The sequence below is a fragment of the Ovis canadensis genome, chromosome 13 (genome assembly GCF_042477335.2).
Source record: "Ovis canadensis isolate MfBH-ARS-UI-01 breed Bighorn chromosome 13, ARS-UI_OviCan_v2, whole genome shotgun sequence".
Classification (NCBI taxonomy): domain Eukaryota; kingdom Metazoa; phylum Chordata; class Mammalia; order Artiodactyla; family Bovidae; genus Ovis; species Ovis canadensis.
The window spans coordinates 49,868,478-49,885,880 of NC_091257.1; the positions used below are offsets into that span (position 1 = coordinate 49,868,478).

General features: G+C 45.9%; 1 long non-coding RNA gene across 1 annotated transcript; it reads right to left on the reverse strand.

Moving 5' to 3' along the window:
- Positions 1 to 8,879: 8,879 nt before the first annotated feature.
- On the reverse strand, positions 8,880 to 16,255 carry LOC138417469 (uncharacterized). Its single transcript, XR_011248138.1, has 2 exons — positions 15,039 to 16,255; positions 8,880 to 9,533 (listed from the first exon to the last, which is right to left on the reverse strand). It is a non-coding gene; the product is annotated as an uncharacterized lncRNA (long non-coding RNA).
- Positions 16,256 to 17,403: the final 1,148 nt, after the last annotated feature.

A 17,403-nucleotide genomic window follows, 5' to 3' on the forward strand; every position in this document is an offset into this window, starting at 1 on the left:
CACACACTGGAGGAGATGGAAATAAATCTGACGTACGGATATTTAACAAGGGGCTATATAATTCTCTTCGAAGAACAACACTCAGAGACAGTGACCCAGTGGAAAGTGTGACTTGAACCAATAATTCCCAGCCCAGTTGGAGTTATAGGACATTGTAATTGTTGGTTTGATTTCACAATGACCCACTTTCCACTCCCTATCTCTCCAAAGAGTTCATCAGAATGGCATCCAGGCCCTAAGCACGGCAAGTTTTCCCTTGGGGAGGTTTTGCAAATACTTCTTGAGAATTTCCAACTTGAAGATAAAATAACACGGGTTAAAAAAAAAAAAGAAAATTTAAGAAGCATATTTCCACATGGGCACACACACAGGCCTTTAGAGACATCAGTTCTCTTTACACACTTGGCAGCCACGTCCATGTGGGAATACGAGAGAGGAAAACTTTCAGGAGATGTCACCTCAGGACCGACCTCAGACCTAACAGGACTGAACGCCCCACATTGCCAGCAACGACTGAGGAAGAGTGTCCACCAGTGTGTCCTGTAGATCTACTGGGAACCAGGCGTCATGCTGAGCACTGGGAGGCAGAGTGCAATCAGCGTCTGATCTCAAGGAGCTCACTGCTCATTAGATTGAAGGATGGGGGCTTCCCTGGAGATCCAGCAGGTAAGAATTCACTTTCCAACCTAAATGTCCATCCACAGAGGAATGGATCAAGAAAATGTGGTCCAATGGACTATTATTCAGCCATTAGAAAGAACGAAATAATGCCATTTGCAGCAACATGGACAGACCTAGAGAGTGTCATACTGAGCGAAGGAAGTCAGAGAAGGAGAAATATCATATGGTGCCCCTTAGACGTGGAATCTAAAAAGAAGTGCTGCAACTGATCTTACAAAACAGAAAGAGACTCACAGACTTAGAAAACAAACTTATGATTGCTGGGGCCGGGGAAGGGATAGATAGGGAGTCTGGGAAGGTCATGCACACACTGTTATATTTAAACTGGACGACCGACAAGGACCTATTGTATAGCACATGGAGCTCTGGTCAATGCTATGTGCCAGCATGGAAGGGAAGGGAGTATGGGGGAGAATGGATACAGGTATAGGTATGGCTGAGTCCCTTTGCTGTAACTATCACAACATTGTTGACTGGCTATACCTCAATACAAAATACTAAGTTTAAAGTTTCAAAGTTAATTGAAAGAAAAAAAAAAAAGAATATGCCTTCCAATGAAGGGGACAAGATTTGATCCCTGGTCAAGCAATTAACATACCACATGCCTCGGGGCAGCTAAGCCCATGTCCTGCAACTACTGAACCCAGACACCTGCTGTAACTAGAGAGAAGCCTGTGCCCCGTGATGAAGAGCCTGAACTCCAGCCGCAACCTAAGATCTTATGCACCACATGACTAAGACCCGATACAGCCAAAAATAAATAAATTAAAAAATCAATCTACATTAAAAAAAATTGAAGGGTGAGTCCAAATTTGGATGTGAATCTAGCATCTTGGACAGATTCAGAAAGACCATCAGAGCTTCAAAGGGTGAATGACAGGTAGAAGAAAGGGATGAGACACTGAAGAAGGTCAAGAAGGGTCCCCTCCATTTAGTGAGGGTGATTCATGAGCATCTTTGATTGTGGCTGTGAAGACAAGCATGGTACCAAGACTGAATGGGCAGAGGATGGGCAGGAGCCAGGAAGTAATCTCTCCCTCGCCTGCAGCATCCACATGGATTGTCGGCATTTGCTCATGGTGGCTTTGGTTTTTAAGAGTGATGTGCAGAAAACAAGAAGGCAAGAGCAAGAACAGTTCCAGCAGGTAATTGAAAGGAGCCCTAGAGAAACGTTAAATGATTCTAATTCTCTTCAAGAAAAGCAAAGCCAGAGAAGAGATTTAATAGAGCATTAAAACATAGAAGAGTTATTTAAGGAGAAAAGCACTTCTCTGTCTTAAAGAGGCTTCAGTGAGAGGAAATGGCTTCCATTTCAAGAAGCAAGGTTAATGAACTTCCAAGGAAAACTTTCTGGCGTGAAGGACTGTTAGAGATCAGATAACAGAGGCATGGTGAGGTTTCCTTTCTTTAGAAGAGGAAAAACAGGCTTGTATCTGGAATACAGAATTCTGGCAGGGGAAAGAAGAGGTGGGCAGATGATGGCAGTCATCAAGGTCCAGCAGTTCAGGCTCTGGCATCCTACTGAAGAAAGAAGGTGATTTGTACAATAACCACAACAGTAATCTCACCTATTGGCTTCACTTAGTATTTGCCAGGAGCCAATTTCAACTCCAGCCATCCTTTCATCCTTAGGAAAAGTGAGGCAAGTGACTACAGTTATTCCTCAACTTAAGATGAGTTTGGGCATGAGTGCTAAGTCACTTAAGTTGTGTCTGACTCTTTGCTACCCTATGGATTGTAGCCCACCAGACTTCTCTGTCCATGCGATTCTCCAGGCAAGAATACTGGAGTGGGTTGCCCTGTCTCCTCCAGGGGATCTTCCTGACCTAGGGATCAAACCTGCATCTCCTGTATTGCAGGCTGATTTTTTACCACTGAGCCACCGGGGAAGTTACAGCCAAACAAATCCATCTAAAGTCGAAAATATCGTAAGCTGAACATGCATTTAATACAGCTAACCTACTGAACATCATAGCTTAGCCTAGCCTACCTTAAATGTTCTCAGAACACTTCTATGAGCCTGCAGTTGGACAAAGTTATCTAACATGAAGCCCACTTTATAATAAAGTGTTCAATGCCTCATGTAACTTACTGACTGCTGTACTGAGAGTGAAAAGTAGAATGGTTGTAAGTGTAGGGGTTGTTTCCCCTCCTAATTACGTGGCTGACTGGGAGCTCCATCTCCCTGCTGCTGCCCCATTCCCAGGGGCATATCATACTGCATATTGTTAGCCTGGGAGGAAAGCAGAATTCACAATTAGAAGTATGCTTCCCGTTGCACTCCTATTACTTTCACACCATCATAAAGTTGAAAAATCCTTAAGTCTATAAGTCAGGAACCATCTGTATCTGAATATCACAGGAACACCAGGCATGCAGAGGCTACATTCCTGATTCAAGGTCATATATTAATAAGGAGCTGGGTTCTGAATGTCTCCCTCCTCCTGACTGTGACAACCTGCATCTCCCATGTTCTGATCGATCCCTTTCCCATCCTAGACTCACTATCCTTCTAGAAGGCAAGGAGGAGAAGGGCTTTATTTGAACTATATTCTAGCCTTTATAAGCTTTAAAGCTTGTGGTTAAGGGAAGGAATTCTTCTAAGACCTGGCCTTCTCCCAGCACCTCCCTCCTCTCTGCACCTGGTAAACATGCGGCCCCAGGACACGTGGCTGGCTCACTTCCTGGCTCAGTTCAGAATCTACTTCCGGTTATGAACCAGGGTCCAAACCCTTTATTAATTCACCTTCATGTGCCTTATTCCAAAAATTATTTATGTAAGTCAAGGTTAAAATCAATTCTTAGACTCGAGCAAACCAGCGCCCCTGCCCCTCCAGGCCACCAAAGGACTTTGAGGTATACGCAGTCACTGTGAGCCAGATGCTGAGGGGAACCTAGCCCTCAGCCAGTCTTAGGTACAGCCAGATGAGTTAAGCAAAAGAACAAAATACCCTCATTTTGGTGTCATTTCAGAGGTGCAAGAGTTGGCCCTTAATCCACCAAAAGAAGGCTATTTTCAGGCTGCAGATGAGGTAGGAAAGAAGGAAGACGTGATGAAAAAGAACTTTGCCCCTCAACAACTGATTAAGCCAGTTTTCTCCAACCAAAAATAAATGGGAAAATTGATAGTAGGTTACATGGCTTTGGGTGACAGGTTCCATGGTTTTCAGGGCTTCCCTGTGGCTCAGACAGAAAAGAATCCACCAGCAATGCAGGAGACCTGGGTTCAATCCCTGGGCTGGGAAGATCACTTGGAAAATGGAATGGCTACCCACTCCAGTATTCTGGCCTGGAGAATTCCATGGATCGAGTAGCCTGGCAGGCTGCAGTCCATGGGGTCTCAAAGAGTAGGACAAGACTGAGCGACTTTCCGTTTCAGTTTCAATAGCTTTCTGGATAGCTCTTGAAATAGAGATCTTGAGACAGGAATATCTAGATTTTCTTAACTTGGACCACAATTACCTGAGTCCAAGTATATTTGTAATTGTCTATAATTCAGAGGGTTTTATTTCTGATGTGACCTCTATCCCAAGGAAAACCATTCATTACTTGCAAACATTTGGTATCTGGGGTTTCCATCTCTGTATCCTCACCCTGATTAGGTTTGATTCCCTGATTCCTTGTGGGAATTCAACCTTCAGCTCTTACTTCAGGAAAATGAGTGAGAAAGACCATGGCCTGACTCTCCCATCTCTGTTCATCAGGGCAGTATTAGTGTTTTCACTGGAGGTCCCTCAAGTTCAAGACCCTGCTTGAAGGATAAGCAAGACGACTTGTGATTCCAAATGAAGCCTGCAGCAGAGGGAGGCTGGACCCCTTGGCTCAGCTGACACATGAGCCCACCTACCCTTCATACCAGTAAAACCAGTCCCTCACACCTTAGTGTAAATCACCTCATAGTGGGCCAGCCACGTGCCTCCCCAGCCCCCTATTCAGTGACCCCTCCGCCCTGAGTCCAGTGACTTCAGGCCATGCATCAGAGGAAGGTGGCAACCAGGCAGGTCTGAGGGGATGATGAGGGGGCTGGGGTTCACTGTCTTTCACCTCATGCCATCATCACATAAGCCTTGGGTTCAGCTCCTAATAACTGAACAAAATGGGGTGGACAGCAGAAATGGGGTTGGGAAAGCTGAGAAGAGGAGCAGGTGATATGGTCAATTGATGTGACCCTCTGTCACAGCATTCTTAACTTTTGCAGGGGCACCAATGTTTTGAGAATCAGTGAAATTATACAGCCTTTAAAAAAAAAAAGACCACACCACATATATCCACAATATCTCGCACACAGTTTCAAGGGGTTCTTGTGGTTGCCCTGAAGACCAGCTGCGGACTTGGACAAAAACTCCATGACAAATCCCTGCCCCCACAGTATGGCCAGGCACACCGTCCCCATGAAGACAGGCAGAGGGTTGGGGCTGCCCAGTCAGCAACCCTCCTTCCTCAGATGCTTGCTTTTAAGGCTTGCAGTCCTGGGGGGAATAGAATACTCTGGTTCTGGTGAACAGACCTACCTGGGGTTCCAATTCACAGTTAATTAACTGTGTGACATTATCCAAGAGACTTAACCTCTGTCTCGTGTGAAAAATGGGGATAACAGCAGTGTCTTCCGTGTGGGACCATCTGAAGAGTAAATAAGAAAGTGTACACACACACACACACACACACTGCTTGGCACAGTTCTTAGCACACTAAGTGCTCAGAATATATTAGCCAGGAGCAGCTTCTGTCAAAAGTCATACCATCTACACAGGGTCAGGGCTTGGGAAGAAGGGGCTGTCAGTGGCAGCCCCTAGAGGTGACAGAAGCCATGGGACTGACTCTGGGGGCAGGTGTCCACCCATCCCAGACCCCCAGGACTGTTCTGTGAGGCGGCAGAGAAGTTGAACCTGAGATGGGGCATGTAAGGAAACCTCAAATCCTGGTGCAACTTTATATAAGTGAAAATGTTATATAAGTAACACGGAGCAGCTGTCTGACCAATAATATACATCAACACGGTAAAAATACCTGAGAAACTTACTGAAGCTCCACTTTGCAGTTTTCTGGGAGAGGAGATGGGGAGAGGTGTTTTGGAATGAGATTCTTCTCCGCATCTCAGTGGCTGCATCTCACGTCTGACACTGCACTGCTGTGGGGCCAAGGGTCCATCACAAACCCTCAGGCACCCGGGAGGTCCCAGATTAACCACGAAGGGTTTTCCTTTAGGCACAGCCCACTATATTCTATTTAAAAGCATTTCCTTGACAGCACCCATCACAGCCACTCACATGTCTCCCATCATCTCTTTGTTCGTCAGTCACATGTCAGGGTGTTCAGGGAGGTGATGGTGGAGGGAGACAGAGGAGAGAGGTGGGAGGCAGGGGTGGAGGGACTGATGCGGCTTTGGAGAAGCAAAGAAGACAGAGCGTCCTCCCCACCTGGGACTTTGTGCACAGAACGTCCACTTCCTAAATTCTGGGCTAGTTACGATTTTGCACCTCTGGTTTTCTGGATGACATTTGGTCGTGACAGCCTGAGCCATCCGTCCCTGTAAGACAGTTCCAGGCCGGGCCAAACTCATCTGCCTTCTTGGGAGCAAAATCGTTCATCCTGGCTGTCAGCGGGACACTGGGATGAGCCCGAGTCCCGGCTGTGCCAGTGTCTGGGCTGCGGAAAGTGCCTCCTGCCGACGGCACACACAGCTCCCTCGGGGAGGAGGCAGGTGGCAGGTGGCTTGAACTTCATGGAGGAGCAGGACAATCATTCATCAAAAGCATGCTGTGGTTTTTTTTTTTTTTTCTTGAGCCTTCACTGTAAAGCTGCTCTGTGCAGTCTATTGTCCTGCCTTGAAAATAACCATGGGACAAAACCAGCCAGGGAGGGAGAACAAAGGCTGCTCAGCACTGGCTGAGCCTAACCGCAGACCCCTGTCCCCACGCTGATGGTCACTCAGCAGGACTGTCACACTCGGTCCCCAGCTAGAGGAAAGGTGACAACATTCCAGCTGTTGGTCTGCAAATGGCACTGTGTAGCTGCACCATTTGCAGAAGGCTCAGCTGATCCTTGTGGACCTGGGGACAACAGAAACAGGGCCAAGTGCATCCTGAGACACCCTGCAGTCTGATGGTGGGCCCTCCCCAGCCGCTAGTCGCTGGGGCAGGGGCAGCGGGTGAGGCCACAGACCTGGGAGCCGCTTTGCACCAGGAGGCTGGAAAGAGGCTGTGCTGAGGCCCCCGGACGCTGGAGCAGAAGGAGTAAACACTTGGCCAGGAAAAAGGTGGGGCCCTCATTGTGCACTCAGGAAAGGCCGCTGGGCTTTGAAGCGATGGAAGCAGCCTGCGTCCTCCCTTCTCGGGGCAGAGGCTGACTTCTGTCCAAAATGCGGGTCTGAGACCCGCAGGCCACAAGGGCTGGCAATGAAGCCCTCCAGGAAGGCAGGCTGTGTAGATGTGGGTGGCTGTGTAAACGAAGAGGGGAACAATTGTATAGATGGGTGGGAGCTGAGGAACTCAGGAAGTGTCCTTGTTGACCAAGGCAAGGACATTGCACACACACACACACAGGCACACACTATCTATACCACACAGACACATTACTCATACCATACACACTACACACACACCCCACACACACTACACGCACATCACACATATCACACTCATCACACACACCACATATAGACAAACACATATACTGTACACACTATAGACACAAACATGCACTATATTATACACACCACACATAGACACACTACACACACCACAGACACACAAACAATAGACACACCATCCAGACAAACACACACACACACACGTGCAGGCCAAGGCCTACTTTGGAGAAACAGGTGCTCTAGGGGTGAAATGCCTCCAGAGCAGGCAAACCCCCAGGAGCAGCCACATGGAGCCCTCAGAGGGGACGAATTTCCTGGGAAGTCCCCCGGGCCTGGCTCCTGTCAGCCCCAGAGAGGCTCTGAGCAGCCAGCTTCCAGCAGCCGGAGGCAGGGGTCACAGCACGAAAGGGACAGGGGGCCGGGGTGGGGACAGCGGGTAGTGACCAGTCCCCCGGAACACGTGTTCCATCACTTGGGCTGATGAGGGAACCGAACGCCGTAAAGTGGAAGAACCTTGGAAGACGGAGGACACACGGAGAATGTTCGGTTTCAAAAGTTGTTTTATTGTTTGCGGAGCTTGTCCCTCAGCCTCTGACCCCATGGTGAGCGGGTTCTGCCATCGTCACTTTGCAGACGGAGGGAGGAGGGCATGTGCAGCAAAAGCAGGGCTTGAACAGGTCTGCTGACTCCAGAGCCCAAGTTCTCCACCCCTGAACCACACTGCGGTGGTGTTGGGAGATTTAATTGTCCCTGAGAGAAAGATCGCTGACAGAATGGACCAGTGGGGTGGAGGGGGTGAGTGGAGAGGATGCATGTGGTTAAAATTTGTTTCTGATTCAATCTGATACAAAATTTTTAAATAGGTTATTGTACCTGGAGTTGCAGAACAAAAAGTTGTTTGGTTTTTTTTTTTTTTTCAAATGCCAGGCACAACCCGATAGTTTCTCAAGAGAGTTACAGCAACAACTGCCTTTGTATCTAAAGGTAAACACCTAAGTACAGAGCTGAATTTACCCTGAGGCCCTCAGGGCTGCCCTCAGGGGAGGGTGTATACCTAAAAAATATCCTTTTGTTGGAAGATCAACAGAATGGTTTTTAACTCTTAAAAAACTCACACCCTTGGGTATCAGAAAGCTGCCCTTGAAAATATCTTGCCCTAAATGGATTCTCCTTGCTGTTACTGTGGTTACCCCATGAGCCCAAAGCCCACAGAACACACCCGTGAGACAGCTTCAGTTTGTCCCTAGCATGTAGTGGCTCCATCTCCTCCACCCTCATCCTGATGCTGGTGACTTTGGTGAGGACAATTCTGTGAGTGACCAGGATTGGCTGCTAGAGGTAATCTCTGGCAAACGCCTTGTGTGTGTTTTCTACACCCTGTCTCCCACAGACTTCACACTTAGCTGTAGAAAGTAACAAGGCCACGTTGATCACAGACACCAAGGCAGGACCAAATTCGGACTTCCTTGAAAATTAAGTTAATGGAATAAGAATCTCCAAAGAGGGACAGGATTACCACTGCAATCTTGATGTCTGCCCCCTAAAAAGAAGGGCTCTTTCAGGCCAATCCACAAGGACCTGCTGTTCTTTAAAGTTTCACCCACAAGTGGACATTAACTCCATTTATTCCCTACAACACACTCAATAGCACTGGAATTTTAAACTAAAGGTTTATGGACAGCAAAAGAGAAAAAAGAAACTAACATGCAAGCAGCTCTTCTGGCATCAAAATGCCATCATCTCCTCCTCTCCGGGATGCCAGGTTCTTTGAGTTGCTCTCCGCCTGTCCCCAAGGGCCATCTTTATTGCCAGGAGGCATCTGTTGATGCTGCTTGGGGACCTCAGAATCCAAACTCATGGAGGGAAGATCTAGAGTGACAGGAGTTCTCTCTACCTCAAGTTCAAGGTCCCCATGCTCTTGTCCAGGTGATCCATCCATTCATTCTTTCACTCGTCAGGTCTTTTTGAGGACTTACTATACCCTCAGCATTTGAATAGGGTCCGAAGATGAGGTGGTGAACAGGCAATGTCTCTGCCATAATTTGGGGGTATCATGCTTCTGTTGTGAATGATTTTGATGTTTCTACAAAAGTTTCCCTTGGCTGTTGACCTCCACTCACTTCGGTCTCTGCGTGCAGAGTTCATCCTTAGAAAGAATCCCAACAGTCATTTCTGGGTGGGCTGGAGTGGGGTTGATGGGTTTCTGGACAGTCTGAGTTTTCTTGGTTCTCTGTATCAACAGCCTAGATAGTGCCAAGACTCTCTGCATGAAGAGAATTTTTTAAAATATAAATTTATTTATTTTAATTGGAGGTTAATTACTGTACAATATTGTATTGGTTTTGCCATACATCAACATGAATCATGTTGTGGGGCTTCCCTAGTGGCTCAGTGGTTAAAAGTCCACCTACCAGGGGACACAGGTTTGATCCCTTGTTCAGGAAGATCCCACAAGCTGCAGGGCAACTAAGCCTGTGCACCACAACTACTGAAGGCCGTGTGCTCTGGGATCCATGCTCAGCAACAAGAGAATTCACCACAATTAGAAGCCCGTGTACCACAACTAGAGAATAGCCCCCACTCTCCACTACTAGAGAAAAACCTGAGCAGCAATGAAGACCTAGCACAGCCAAATTAAAATTATATATAAAAAGTATCTATTGTGATCCTTCATTAAGCCTGGTAGGCTACAGTCCATGGGGTCGCAAAGAGCTGGACATGACTGAGCGACTTCACTTCACTTCACTTCACTGCAATGCATTAAGAATCGTGGCCATACCTGCACCATAAGCTTGCTCTCTGGAGTTTGAGGTGCTAAAGGGAATCCCTTTGGCTCTGGACACTGGGTTTTGGATGCATTCTACCCTGTGATATTGACAGGCCATCTGTACCAAAACACCACATGGTCCAGGAAGTTTGGTCAAGCCAAGACCAAGGAAGCACTGAGTCTGAATTCAAGTCTGAGAGCTGGATCTAGGATTAGGTGGGGAACAGGGTAAGAGAAAAGTCTGGAAGCTGGAAAAGCCATGTCAGATCTGGGGATCCTTCATAGAAAGCCTTCTAGTCCAGGGAAGGTTGAAGGTCTTCAGGACAAGGAGTTACGATGAGGGTCCAGGGGAAGACAACCATATCGGATGGTGTAGGATGTGGTGTGGAAAGGGCTGCTACCTTGGAATCTCAAGAGTGGGACTCAGGGGCTGGACTCTGCTGCCCTTTGAGTCAGGAGTGGTAGGACCCAGTTCAGCAGGTGGGATTTCAAAAGAAATCCCTTGTTGTGAAACTTACAAGTGTTGCCTGGAGCCTGACTAATAGCCTTGCTCTGTATCTATGATACTTTTCATGAAACCTCAGTTCTTCTAGTTTGTCCCCCCTTTTGGGGGGAGTATCCACCTTCAATCTCTCTTTAGATCATACATTACTAATAGAAACATTCATAACTGGGCAAGTGAACCTTGTACTTTGACCTCATTTCTCCTGCCAATTTTAGAGCAGGAGCTAAGGATTTCTTTACATCCCTTCAGTGTAACCTGGGCAAAAAGGAGGAGCTGCTGAAGGACAAACATGCTGGACACTCTTGGTGGCATGTTGTCACCACCTGCTGAGTGTGTCTGACTCTAGTTCAGCATCCGAACTAGAACTGCCAGGGCTGACCAGCTACATAAAACTCTGTCCAGCCAGTCACATATACTACCCCTGCTAGAAGAATAATTCACATTTCGGATTCTCCTTTTGGGGATTCAACAGTCTAATTCCCATGCAAAGCACAACACTGACTTAGTGAGCCAAGTGGGTTGGGACACAAGGATTGGGTAGGTTCCCCTACCCCTGGCCCATGACGCCACAGGGAAGAGCAAGTGAAGTGAAGTGACGTCGCTCAGTCGTGTCCAACTCTTTGCGACCCGTGTACTGTAGCCTATCAGGCTCCCCCGTCCCTGGGATTCTCCAGGCAAGAACACTGGAGTGGGTTGCCATTTCCTTCTCCAATGCATGAAAGTGAAAAGTGAAAGGGAAGTCGCTCAGTCATGTCCGACTCTTAGCAACCCTATGGACTGCAGCCTACCAGGCTCCTCCATCCATGGGATTTTCCAGGCAAGAGTATGCTACCTATTTTACACATGATAGTAAATCCCAATCATGGTAGTAAACCCCACGTGTCAATCCCAATCACCAAATTTGTCCCTCCTTCCCCTTCCCCACTGTGTCCATATGTCCACTCTATCCATCTGCATCTCTATTCCTGCCCTGGAAGTAGGTTCATCTACACCATTTTTCTAGATTCCACATATATTTGTAAATGCTACTATATGATATTTGTTTTTCTCTGTCTGACATACTTCACTCTTTATGACAGACTCTAGGTCCATCCACATCTCTATAAATGACCTAATTTTGTTCTTTTTTATGGCTGAGTAATACTCCATGGTATATAGGTACCATATCTTCTTTATCCATTCATCTGTTATTGGACATTTGGGCTGTTTCCATGTCCTGGTTATTGTAAATATAGCTGCAAGGAACTCAACATCACTAATTGTTCTGTTCAGTTCAGTTCAGTTCACTTCAGTTCAGTCGCTCAGTCATGTCCGACTCTTTGCGACCCCATGAATCACAGCACGCCAGGCCTCCCTGTCCATCACCAACTCCCGGAGTTCACTCAGACTCACGTCCATCGAGTCAGTGATGCCATCCAGCCATCTCATCCTGGGTCGTCCCCTTCTCCTCCTGCCCTCAATCCCTCCCAGCATCAGAGTCCTTTCCAATGAATCAACTCTTCGCATGAGGTGTCCAAAGTACTGGAGTTTCAGCTTTAGCATCATTCCTTCCATAGAAATCCCAGGGCTGATCTCCTTCAGAATGGACTGGTTGGATCTCCTTGCAGTCCAAGGGACTCTCAAGAGTCTTCTCCAACACCACAGTTCAAACGCATCAATTCTTCGGCACTCAGCCTTCTTCACAGTCCAGCTCTCACATCCATATGTGACCACTGGAAAAACCATAGCCTTGACTAGATGGACCTTAGTCAGCAAAGTAATATCTCTGCTTTTGAATATGCTATCTAGGTTGGTTATAACTTTTCTTCCAAGGAGTAAGAGTCTTTTAATTTCATGGCTGCAGTCACCATCTGCAGTGATTTTGGAGCCAAAAAAAATAAAATCTGACACTGTTTCCACTGTTTCCCCATCTATTTCCCGTGAAGTGATGCTAATTATTAGAGAAATGCAAATCAAAACTATAATGAGGTATCACCTCACATAGGTCAGAATGGCCATCATCAAAAAATCTACAAACAATAAATGCTGGAAAGGGTGTGGGGAAAATGGAACCCTCTTTCACTGTTGGCAGGAATATGAATTGAAACAGCCACTGGAGAAAGTATAGAGAGGTTCCTTAAAAAAATAAAAATAGAGTTGCCTATGACTCAGCAATCCCACCCCTGAGTATATACTCTAAGAAAACCATAATTCAAAATGACACATGTACCCCAATGTTCAAGACTCAGCTTTGGAGACTGCCACTTCTGTTTCGTCTGCTTCCCAAAGGGAAGTAATAGGTAATGAAATATCCAGTCAATTTTATCAACAAAGGATCTATTTTGAATGCCAAATCAACACATACCCACCATGTTCTACCATGTTCTTCCAGGATGCATGTCTGCTTGTCACCAATATTACTGCCAAAAAAGTGTTTATAGATTTGTATGATTTTGTAGGGCGGGGATGTTTCTTGGCTTAGCAAAGTTAACATATGTGCAGAACCCTGAAAGGAACTCTGCTTTTTTAATTTAATTTTTATTCTATATTGAAGTAGAGTCGATTTACAATGCTGTGCTGCTTTCTGGTTTACAGCACAGTGATTCAGCTAAGCACAGATATAAGAATAGATTCTTTTCAGAGTCTTTCCCCATATAACCCAGAGGTTATTACAGAATATCAAGTAGAGTTCCCTGTGCTGTACAGTAGGTCCTTGTGTTGATTCTTGGCTGAGACCATGTCATCATCACCTGCCAAGTGCTTCTGAAGCTACTTCAGCACCTTGGGGAGGAAAAGTCAGGATGGAGGCTGCTGGACACAGGGGCTTCTGTGTTCTTAGCCTACGCTCTCCTGCTGAGCTTATGGAGCACACGTGCTTAGTCACTGAGTTGTGTTCATCTCGTTGTAACACTTGAACTGTAGCCCACCAGGCTCCTCTGTCCCTAGAATTTTTCAGGCAAGAATACTGGAGTGGGTTGCCATTTCCTTCTCCAGGGTATCTTCCTAACCCAGGGAGTGAATCCTCATCTCCTGTGTCTCCTGCATTGAAGGTGGATTCTTTACCCACTGAGCCACTGGGGAAGCCCACCAGGTACCTAGAGTCCCTGGTGGCTCAGATGGTAAAGAGTCTGCCTATAATGTGGGAGACTTGAGTTCAGTCCCTGAGTTGGGAAGATCCCCTGGAGAAGGGAATGGCAATCCACTCCAGTATTATTGCCTGGAAAATCCCATGGATGCAGGAGCCTGGGGGCTACAGTCCATAGGGTCGCAAAGAGTCAGACATGACTGAGTGACTTTCTTTTTTCACTAGGTACCTAATCTTGGGCAGGGGGAGCTTAGAAGGCCACATGTATTACCCTTTTGGCAGGACTACCCTATATCAGACGCACCATCATCACGTTCTTTAAGATCTCCAGAGAAAGAATCCATGCCTTCATCTCCTTCCTCTAATGATACAGAAGAGGCGGCTCTGGGATATAGTCTGCTGGTTTCCTTCCCCTCTGTTACGGTACTACTTATTCTATACAAGATGCTATTGAATCAATCAGGGTTCCTGGTGGCAAGTAAGAGAAACTGGCTCTTGGAAGCACTAAGGTATGAAGAGGAATTTATGTGAGACTCTTAGAACTGGGAGGAAGCTGGAATAATAGGTCTGGGATGGAGAGAACCATGAAAGACCTGGAGAGGAGGGTCATAATGCATAGAACAAGGCAACAGTCTTGTAGCCAGGGTAATGTGATCAAGACATCACTGTGACAGTCACAGGAACCAGTGTGATGAATCCAACCTCTGAAACCTCTCTCTCTCCCTGTCACCTGAACAGATTTTAAAGTCTCTAAGAACAAGCATCTGATCATTCAAGCTGAGATCACTGCCCCAATCTGACTATAGTAAGAGGCAGAGGGAGGAAGTATTGGGCTCCCTTGGCCTCTGCCAACCTTAGTGGGGAAAGGCAGAAAAAGGCAGGAAGCAGGGGCCAAAAAAAAAGCTCAACAGGAGGATGTAATTCCCAATAAGAATACTGAATATCTTTTGGGAAGGAAAATGGATACATTATAGCTGAAAATAGCAAGATGCAGTCCTTCCCCTAGAAGGATATAGGTATTGAACATTGTGGTTTCAATGAATCTTGGCTTGAGTGTTGTGAACTCACTGAACATATTCGTGGTCTTACCAAGTTTGATTTCTATGCGCTCTGGTTGCAGCAGTTCCTCCTCACACACTTTCCCTACATTTCTCAAGGCTTCTGGCCAAGAATTAGTACGTCCAAGAATTAGTGATCCTCCACTGCATCACCCAAGCTGCCTTGCGAACACGGGCCAATGTTTTGTACTTGGACATATTTATCACCATTTCATTTTTGAGCTTTTCTTTTTACAAGGTGCGTTGATTTCAAAAGCATTTATCAGCCTAGATCCTAGAGTGCCTTGAAACAGAAAAATAAGGAGTGTTCTGCGGCCAAAACTGAATCAAACCACTAGTGAGTAGGAAACTGACACATCACCATGAAATCTTACCACCAAAGAATCCTCATCACCAAAAGGAGGACCAGTGGGCCACACTTGAGGACAGTGTCTTCCACTTCTCAGGGACCAAATGAAGACATATTTCATGCTCTGAAAGCCACTGAGAAAGAGAAAACATACTGCCAAACAATGAGACAATGCTTTATTATCATGAAAACTTTTTATCTTACTTGTCTTATAAGAGCTGTTTTAGTCTTACTTAGACATTAGTTGTATAACATACATGCATCTATAAAAAGGAAAACACAAGAGAAATAAATTAGAAACATCTTCACATTCATGCTCTTCCAAATGGCTTTTTAACTCAGAGTCGCTGAAAGCTGTGTTTTACCACACAAACTCTCCTCTGTGCCATGAAGAGTTTAATGCTACAGTGCATCTGAAAAGAATCCATCAAAGAGCTGCAAGCCAACAGTACTGATCTCCTAAGCTGACTCCACAGTTATTTAGAGCTTGCTTTCCTTTGAATTGTCCTTTAAGAATTGCCAAATCCATCTTTCCTTCTCCTTCACCCCTACCAGGGAATCTGGCCCCCAAGGACTATGGGGTCGCTGTCCCTGGGACTGTCCCAGGCTGTTGCCACGCGTGCTGTTGACTTTGATATCGGCATCTTCAAAGCTGAAGCAGTGACAACAGGTAACACCTGGCCCATAGTGATCACAAAACACTGACTGCAAGATATAGGACTTTAGAAGTTTTAAAATATACAATAAAAATGTATCTATTTTGGAATGATTAAACATGAGATGCAAAGATGTTCTTTAGGGGGACTTCCTAGGCAGTCCAGTAGTTAGGACTCTGCGTTTCTACTGCAGAGGACACAGTGTTTGATCCTTGTTTAGGGAATTTTTAATAAGATCTCACAGGGTATGCAACCTGGTTGAAATAAATAAAAAAGTTTTGATTAGTATTATTGCTTTTAAAAAGAATTTTTTTAAAAGTATTCTTTAAATTCAGAAATGCTACAAAATGAGTTATTATTGTTGCCTGGTAACAGCAAGTTATACCCAACTTGGGTGTAACCAAGTGTGACTTGTTACACCCAAGTCACTCAAGTTGTGGGTGGCAGGAATGCATGCTTTTATAGTGCCATCTTGACTCCGTTGTTTCTTTTAATTTAACTTAAATTTTATATTAGAGTATAGTTGATGTACAATATTGTCTTAGTTTCAAGTATACAGCAAAGTGATTTAGTTATACATATATGTGTCTTATTATTTTCTCAGATTCTTTTCCCATATAGGTTATTACAGTTATACAGTAGGTCCTTGTTGGTTCTCTATTTTATATATAGTACTGTGTCTATTTTAATCCCAACTTCCTAATCTATTCCTCTCCCATACCTTTCCCCTTTGGTAACCATAAACTTGTTTTGACTCTGTTTTTGTGAGAGTTTGACATCCATACGTATCCCACAGCTCTCATCACATCATTAAATGTCCAGTTTTGTACGTTACCAGGAAATGTAGCCAGTAGACACTCACCTTCCCCCATCTCCATCCTTTCGCTCATCCTGTCCTGAAGTCTAACTGTATCCTTTACCTTCCTCCTTCCCTGAGCTTGACTTTCACCCTGAGGGCACATGGTGGGGACAGTCAAGGATAGGTTAAGAGTGCCTTGATCTGAAAAGCTGACTTGGGTGAGCAGGGGGGCTTTGTGTGTCAGTGGGCACTGGGACTGGAGGAGGACCATAGCCTGGCTCCTAAATGGCAAGCTTAGTGTTAGGAAGAGCATGACAATGACAGGTCAAAAAATAAGCTAGAGCAGAGGTGATTGACTCGAGATCCAGGGTGTCTTGAGTACAGTTGAACCAGAGTTTAGGTGGTTGAAGCAAAACCACAGACTAGGCAGATAGCACTGGCCAGGAACACATGGGAATCCAGAGAGTTAAGCAAATTAAGCCACAGGCAGCACCAGTGATCTGAGTACAACAGATCAGCAGGTCTTGGTTAGACTTCATGTACACTTCCGGCCAGGGCAGATGTTGGGCAGGGCCCAGGTCTACAGAAATGAACAGGAGATGAAAAACAGCTGGAAAAGGTGAAGGGTGCTGGGCCTGCGGTGGAGTCTGATTATTCCTGGGGCACGGGTGGGGTTGACACAGGATCCTTTGAGCATTTTGGTGCAATGAAGAGTGCCTTCTCTGGTTTCTTTTCCGAGGTTATTCCCTAGAGTCACCCTGACCATCCTCAGCGGGAGGTCTAAGTTCCAGATGTAGAAACACCCCAGCATATGTTTTCATCTGATGTTGTTGAACCCAATAAAAGATGATGACAACTTGAAACAAAAATGAAACTTTCTTGAAGGCAAGGCCACCCCACCTCCACATGCGCAGCTGGAGTTTCCTGCTAACGTG